This window comes from Mytilus edulis, chromosome 2, assembly GCF_963676685.1.
Source record: "Mytilus edulis chromosome 2, xbMytEdul2.2, whole genome shotgun sequence".
In the NCBI taxonomy this organism is placed as follows: domain Eukaryota; kingdom Metazoa; phylum Mollusca; class Bivalvia; order Mytilida; family Mytilidae; genus Mytilus; species Mytilus edulis.
Window position 1 is genome coordinate 34,507,452 of NC_092345.1, and position 8,146 is coordinate 34,515,597.

The 8,146-nt window shown below is 31.2% G+C and overlaps 1 long non-coding RNA gene across 1 annotated transcript; it reads left to right on the forward strand.

Annotated features, from left to right (window-relative positions):
- Nucleotides 1-1,677: 1,677 nt before the first annotated feature.
- On the forward strand, nucleotides 1,678-3,121 carry LOC139510549 (uncharacterized). The gene is made up of 3 exons (XR_011661909.1): nucleotides 1,678-1,791; nucleotides 2,394-2,484; nucleotides 2,937-3,121. It is a non-coding gene; the product is annotated as an uncharacterized lncRNA (long non-coding RNA).
- Nucleotides 3,122-8,146: the final 5,025 nt, after the last annotated feature.

Sequence of the window (8,146 nt, forward strand, 5' to 3'; positions counted from 1 at the left end):
ATAGCTGGAACCCCCCCTTTTTAAAATGGCTGGATCCGCCCCTGCTCTTTGGTCGAAACATGAAGCAAAATTAATTCTGACAGAAGATTGTTGTTAATTTAGACAGAGAAGTGCCGTTGACGCTGAACGTAAATTAGGACGAGAACGATATCTTTAAGGCTTTTCTATTTCAGGAAACGATTACCTTAGCTGTATTTGGCAAAACGTTTAGGAATTTTTGGTCCTCAATGCTCTTCAACTTCATACATGTACTTCATTTGGCCTTTTAAACATTTTTTTATTCGAGCGTCACTGATGAGTCTTTTGTAAACGAAACGCGCGTCGGGCGTATATATAAAATTTTAATCCTGGTATCTATGATAAGTTTATTTTGACTAATGGATGTACGCTACTCTGTTTCAAAATAACAGGCTTTTTAAAAGACTTTTATAATTGATAGTATGTAAATAAAGGAATGAACAAAAACAAAGAAAATGAAGGGACATTGTGCTTGCTTTCAAAATATAAGCTATACAAAATTTGGCGGGTATAATTCTCTTCAGACTTTTTATTCATTTAATATTGACACCTTTTTCTGTCAAAAACAATGAAAAAATAACAAGGTTTTTATAAGATTACCAAATATTGTTTTTTTTAAACAATAAAATTATGAAAAAATAGGGGTTAGCAGGCAAAATGTTTACATACTTCTACATTGATAACACCAGAGGATTCCGAAAAGTTGGCCAAAAATGAAAACAAAAAAGAGGAGTGAATATCCTTATAATCACATTTTATAAGCAATGAAAACTGTAAAAGCTGTATGACCAAACTTACATAAAAAGTAGAAGTCAAAATGATATAAGATCAGATTTGCCTGGTATCATTGGATTGTTAGTTTCTACATTATTTTTTAATTCATGAACTTGGAATTACAGTTATAAAAGTTATAAATCATGTCAGTAAAGAAGTATTCATTTGACTACAACAGTTTAACTAAATGTTCCACAATTGTTGAGGAATGCCTAGTATTGACTACGTACCTGGTTTTAGTCTAGGGTACATATTTTTCATTATTTTGTTGTAATTGGCTTTGAAATAGTGTAAAATAACTGCGGGTACTCTCATCAAGCTAAACATTCTTACCCAGCAGGCACTCAACGTTTAATAAACGTTGAAATGAGGTTGAAATGTGATCAACGTATATTCAACGTTGAAACAACGTAACATTTTCAACGTTGAGGAATAAACCAACATTCAACGTCGAATTAACGTTGATCATTTCAACGTTGTAATTGGAACGTTGATTCAACATTGAATCAACGTTAACTTATTTACTCATAGTAGGCCTATATAAAAAAAAATCATTATCAGAAGGCAATATATATGCATAACTGTAGAAGTATATATTTATAAAGAAAAGAATGAAGAAGAGTTTTGGGTTTCACAAAACAGTATAGTACTAACTATTGGTCACTATTTCAACTTGAGATTTGCGTCACCGCGACGGTATGAGAAAAGGGGGGGGAGGTAAGTCGTTTGATACTAAATTTCTAGGGAATAAGAAATATAATTATTTAATTTCATTTCACATAACTTTAATTTGAACATAAATATAACATGTAAAGAAATTTAAAATAGTTGATTATCAACAATGATCGCGATTTCTTTCATTCATATTTTCGCGGGATTTGAACAGGAAGTTAGATTGCCCATGCGCACTATTCAAACACGCACTTTTCCTGTATTTGAAAAAGAACAACAAAGGAAAAAGTCGAAAGAGAAACTTCCCGTTTATCACGTATATTTATGGTATGTAGATGTTTGCATGTGGCTATCACGGTTTGTTATATTTATGAATTGTGATTAGAAACTCTGAATTGGTATCATATTGCACAATTAGAGAAAATTATAACGTCAACATTGTATTCCAGAAAACAGATCAGAACACATGGAAGGGCCATCATATATAATTTCCTCCAATTATACTATTTCTAAGAGCATTTAATGTGGAAAGCATATTTAGTTTCATTTTAAAGTTTAGGTAAAGATTGTTACAATTATTATGCTTAAAGATTCATAAGGCTAAGAAAAAGGGGGGACAAGCAAGTGTTTACATTATTTTGCTCAGGTAAATTTCCCAACATGTTTACTTTATACTATATATATGCGATTCTTTTAGTTTAACTTTAAGTTAACAAAGTATTGAATTTGAACGATCATAGAAAATTGATACTTTTATTGTTTTATTTTTACAAAAACAAGTCAGTCTGAGCCTTTACTGATCTTCATGTGATCTCTAACTCTGTGTAATATGAGAAATGCATGTTTACATTAATGTGTACGTAACCTGGTTTTGAATGTTATAGCAGTCCATTATCTGATATCATGAACATGTATTATTTATTTTACAGAAGCTTGTCAAACAGATCAATGGCTAAAAGGCATCAAGTGGAGCAAAATTAAAATTCAGTTTTGGGAATTCCAGTCTTAAACTCATCACAGGTAGGTTTTTTTGTCTGTATAGCTATTTACCATTTGTGTTCAAAGATTAATCTTTTGTTTACCTTACATACCATATTATGTTTGTCTTTATATCTAAGCTATTCTAGTAAAGCTCTTTATTTTATGTTAATGGAATTGTGCAGTCATCAATAAAAAAACGTCTTACTTAGGTAAAGTGTTTTCATTGTTATCAATAACATAGTGAAACCCGCAGTCTTACAAAACTCAGGTTGAAGCTTCTTCATTAACAAAAAACTACTTAACCATTACCAGTAAACATTAATGAATCTATTTTTATTAATGATTATCTTATTACAATATGTGCTTCGTCATTATGGTTTTATTTATTTTCGATGCTTCTAGAAACAAATTGAAAGTGGCTCAAATTTAAAATATCTTTTCAGGACATACAATTTATATTTATTATATATATATAATCTGATTTTTTCCAGAGTTTAAATATACTGCAAGAGTAAAAAGATGTCACTTGGAAATACATATCTGATAAAGACCTCTTCTGCTTAAAATTTACCGCTGAAAGATCCCGAGGTGGTGGAAGAATGATGACATGCAATAAGGACAAAAAGAGACAAATATAACAAATGAATTTATAAAATAAATCTTGTATCAAAAGAAACATCATTGTACTACTATTTTTGATATTATTGTTCCTGAGTAAATAAGTATTAATGTAATGGTTTATGAGGGTAATATATACATTTATATAACATATATGTATATAATCAAGGACCTTTGTTTTTGTGGATAGTTGTCTGGTTAGCAGTCATGCAGCATCGTCTTATTTTTGTAAATATTGCGATCATCCTGAACACACATTGGACCTAATAATGTCTTCACTCTTCCTAGATATATATACTACTTTCAAGAAGGGTTTAACATTGGTTGGTCGTTTAATAAAAACTACTTTGAACTTGTGAGAATTGTTTTATAGAACTATTCAACATCTTCTTTCCTTTCTGTGGTGTGAGGGAATAAAGTGCATGTCTTAGTTTTTATGCAAACTGTGCAAATTCATTGAATGATTTGTCTTTTTATAGCTATTCACAACAAGAAAAACTATACAAGTAAGAATATATCAAAAATGATAGGTGTCCACTTATAAATTAAATAGATAATTATGTCTATAGTTATCGTTAAATACAAGTGGACACACACAATCATTTCAGATATTCCTTCTGCCAACAGGATTTTAAGATATGACATTTATGGTCTAGATTTTTGACTTTGTACAAGCACCAAATGTTGTTTAAAGTAACAGTTGATGTATTTATTTAGATGTCTTCCATTTAACTTATCTATTTTGTTCATATGTGTATTGGTGAGAGGGAAAAACATTAAAAAAAAACATGTACACCCACACTGCCTGTTTACCATCTAACAACAGCAAAAATTTGGAAAGCAGGTAAATAATGTGGTGTTTGTAGCTTTATAATAAATTTCATTATTATACTTTCAACTACTATTCAACCTTGAATCAACGTTGAATGGATGTTGAAACTTCAACGTTGAAATGACAACGTTAATTCAAATTTTCAAAATCAAACATAAATTTGACCTTGTTTCAACGTTGAGAAACAACCTTGTTTCAACGTTGAATCAACGTTGAGTGCCTGCTGGGTAACTGCCTATGAATTTTTAATATGAAAATCATCAGCGTTAGTAATATTATCGAAGTTCCATTGAGTATAAATAGCATACTGAACTTTTTTTTTATCACAGAAGAATGTTGTACGTGGATTGTAACGCAAGTATTGACTATCAGATTCTAGAAATTATAAATTCCTTTGTTTCCAGAGACTTTATGACACAAACAATAATAAGTTCTTTGACTTTTATGAAGGACAAGACACAGAGACAAACAGAGAAAGATAAGCCGACATAAAACAAAACTTCTTATGTTCTTTGTATACGTAAGATTTATCATAGAACAACTACAATTCAGAAGCCGAGATGAAGCAGATGTGTAATGTGTTATTTTTTCTTCTGTAGATTGGGTACTAAGCGATTTATAAGTTATACGAACATTTAAAAAAAATCTTACTCGAGTCTTGGAAACATATTTTTTTATTTATCTAACTTCTAATAGTTCGTTTCTATGTATGTTGCATTGTAGTTTGTTTTTTTTATTGCACTTCAGTGTTTTGTTGTTTCGTTGTTTTCCTCTTATAGTTGATGTGTTTCCATCGGTTTTAGTTTGTAACCCGGATATGTTTTCTCTCAATCGATCTATGACTTTTGAATAGCTGTGTACTACTGCTGCCATTTATTATCGACTCCTAGGAGTCGAGATTAGGAATTGAACGATGGACAGTTAGTGCGTGAATTTCTCTTGCTACTTGATTGGAAGAAATTACGAGACGTGAATAATCAAAGTTTATTGATTGGGAAGGACAATCCAAACCCAGTAAATGTCCTTCAATCCCGTAGAGTATCAGATTTGTCCTCTCTATTTTAGCAATTAGATTTTGCCTGGTCATTAATCATGCATATTCATGATATTGGTACACAGGTAACTTTTATCTATAAATAGTCGAATCTTCTGGAGTTTCTTAAACAACAACGTTAAACGATATATATATACTACTTCATAACGTGTGACATCACTTGTGTGGTTAAATTTTTTGATTGATGCACGTGGCTATTCTAGTAAATGAATTAATCTACAAAGCGCGAACACTTTCCATTTTCATCAGCTAAGAGTCGAATAGCCCTTATTGAAAGGCTAATGCTTGTCAGTTGTGATTGGCTTTGAACAAACTTTCAGTAACTGTGAAAACTCAGATAGCTTAGATCAGTCCTTTGTATCCTTTGTTTATATGTTAGTTGATTTTGTGTTTTTTTTTACTATCAGTTTATTCTTCTATACTTTTTCATCATTTAGTAACTTTATACCTCAAATGTGTGAAACCAAAAAATATGTCTTCACTGGGAACTCTGGAGCTGAAACATGAAGACTTTAGTTTAGCAGGGACTTAACTCTAAGGCTAATAATTTGTCATTTTTGCACATGGGAACTTTACAGAAACAGTTAGTGTAAAACTGTTGTGCTTCGCGACGACATGTCTTCTTAACTACAGAATGATGTATTGAAATAGAGACTGCGCGATACATTCACAGAATTTTGGAAAATTTTCGACACATAAAACACCCTTTCCTTTTAAAAATAACAATTCTATTTCTTATGGTGTCGACCTAAAGTTGTATGACAAGTTTACTTTAACTTTGAAAAGTTTAACTTAGTACAGCCTTATAAACAAAAGGTCTCCACACTTAAACTGTGATGGACACAAAGACCTTAAAAAGCAGGTCCTATCTATATTTTTTTGGGTCCTTCTAACCCTTTATACACCTCTTTTCCATTTACTGGTTTTTTTTCTTTACATAAAGTTGATTGACGTTTTCATCATACTTCGGGTTTAAAAGTATCTTTTATTAGAGGTATTGAAGAAATCATTAATTTCCCTGAAACTGCTTCATGACCCGCGGCAAATATTACAGTCATAATGCAAAAGATATAATAACAAGTTTGTGATGTAAAAGATTGCTCTAGTGAAATAACAATTCCAGTAGATAGATTCTTGTTTACCAAACCAATGATCAGTTACAAACACGTTTGAAATAAAACAATGATGGATTTGTGGATTTTTAGTGTTTAATGCCATTTTAATCAGTATGCAAACAGTGATTTTTATAATCGGACAATACCAAAACATCGAGAGAAAAAATAAATAATTGGTAGCATGAGCCAAGTGAATAGTTCATTCATACATATATTTTGTCGCTGAGATGCTGTCTCATTGAAGGAAACTCGCATCTCTTTTAACCGTCAAACTTGAACAAATCTTTTGGTTATTTTTGTAGGTAGGATGCGGCTCATTGACGTTTTCACTACACTTGTTTTTAATGGACATTGTAAATTTTCAAACATGCAGTTAAGGAGTTATTTCATATCTGATAAACGATGAAGAGGATATAAAAGGACCTAATAGAAAAGAGGAGAAATGATATTATTTAAAAAAAAAAAAAAAGGACCTGTTTGGTCGCTCGTATTTCGGTTGTCTATAAATATAGTTCCTGTCATTTTTATGAATGTGAACTATAAGTACTGTATCTTTTAGGGGGACATCAATGGCTTAAAATGATTAGTAATGCTAATTTTTTATAGGGAAGATTATCATCATTTTTTAAACATTATTTTTTTTTCAGATGTCATTGTGGATTACAGTGTCAGATTTGTATGGATGGCAAATCTGTCTATTTAACATATGAAATTGAAAATCGTAGGTTGAAAAGGCGACTTTTCCAATGTGTCTACTGACTCCATTTAAATATCTAAGCAGTTCAAATATGTTAACAGTGGAGTATATGTCAAGATGCTCGAGAGATTTTCAACTTTTTCTTTATTTAGTAACTGTATACCTCAAATTTGTGACACCAAACATATGTCTTCACTGGGAACTCTAGAACTGAAACATGAAGATTCAGTTTAGCAGGGACATAACTCTAAGGCTAGTTTTTGGTCATTTTTGCACATAGGAACTTTACAGAAACAGTTAGTGTAAAACTGTTGTGCTTCATGACGACATGTCTTCTTAACTACATAATGATGCATTGAAATAGAGACTGCGCGATACATTCACAGAAGTTTTGAAAATTTTCGACATATAAAACACCCTTTCCTTTTGAAAATAACAATTCTATACATTATGGTGTCGACCTAAAGTTGTAAAACAAGTTTACTTTAACTTTGTAAAGTTTAACTCAGTATAGACTTATAAACAAAAGGTCTCCACACTTAAACTGTGATGGACACAAAGACCTGAAAAAGCAGGTCCTACCTATATCTTTTTTGTCCTTCTAACCCTTTATACACTTCTTTTCCATTTACTGTTTTTTTTCTTTACATAAAGTTGATTGACGTTTTCATCATACTTCGGGTTTAAAAGTATCTTTTATTAGAGGTATTGAAGAATAAATCATTAATTTCCCTGAAAGTGCTTCATGACCAGCGGCAAATATTACAGTCATAATGCTAAAGATATAATAACAAGTTTGTGATGTAAAAGATTGCTCTAGTGAAATAACAATTCCAGTTGATAGATTCTTGTTTACCAAACCAATGATCGGTTACGAACACGTTTGAAATAAAACAATGATGGATTTGTGGATTTTTAGTGTTTAATGCCACTTCAATCAGTATCCAAACAGTGATTTTTATAATCGGAAAATACCAAAAAATGGAGAGAAAAAATAAATAATTGGTAGCATGAGCCAAGTAAATAGTTCATTCATACATATATTTTGTCGCTGAGATGCTGTCTCATTGAAGGAAACTCGCATCTCTTTTTACCGTCAAACTTGAACAAGTCTTTTGGTTATTTTTGTCGGTAGGATGCGGCTCATTGACGTTTTCACTACACTTGTTTTTAATGGACATTGTAAATTTTCAAACATGCAGTTAATGAGTTATTTCATATCTGATAAACGATGAAGAGGATTTAAAGGACCTAATAGAAAAGAGGAGAAATGATATTATCTAAAAAAAAGGACCTGTTTGGTCGCTCGTATTTCGGTTGTCTATAAATATAGTTCCTGTCATTTTTATGAATGTGAACTATAAGTACTGTATCTTTTAGGGGGA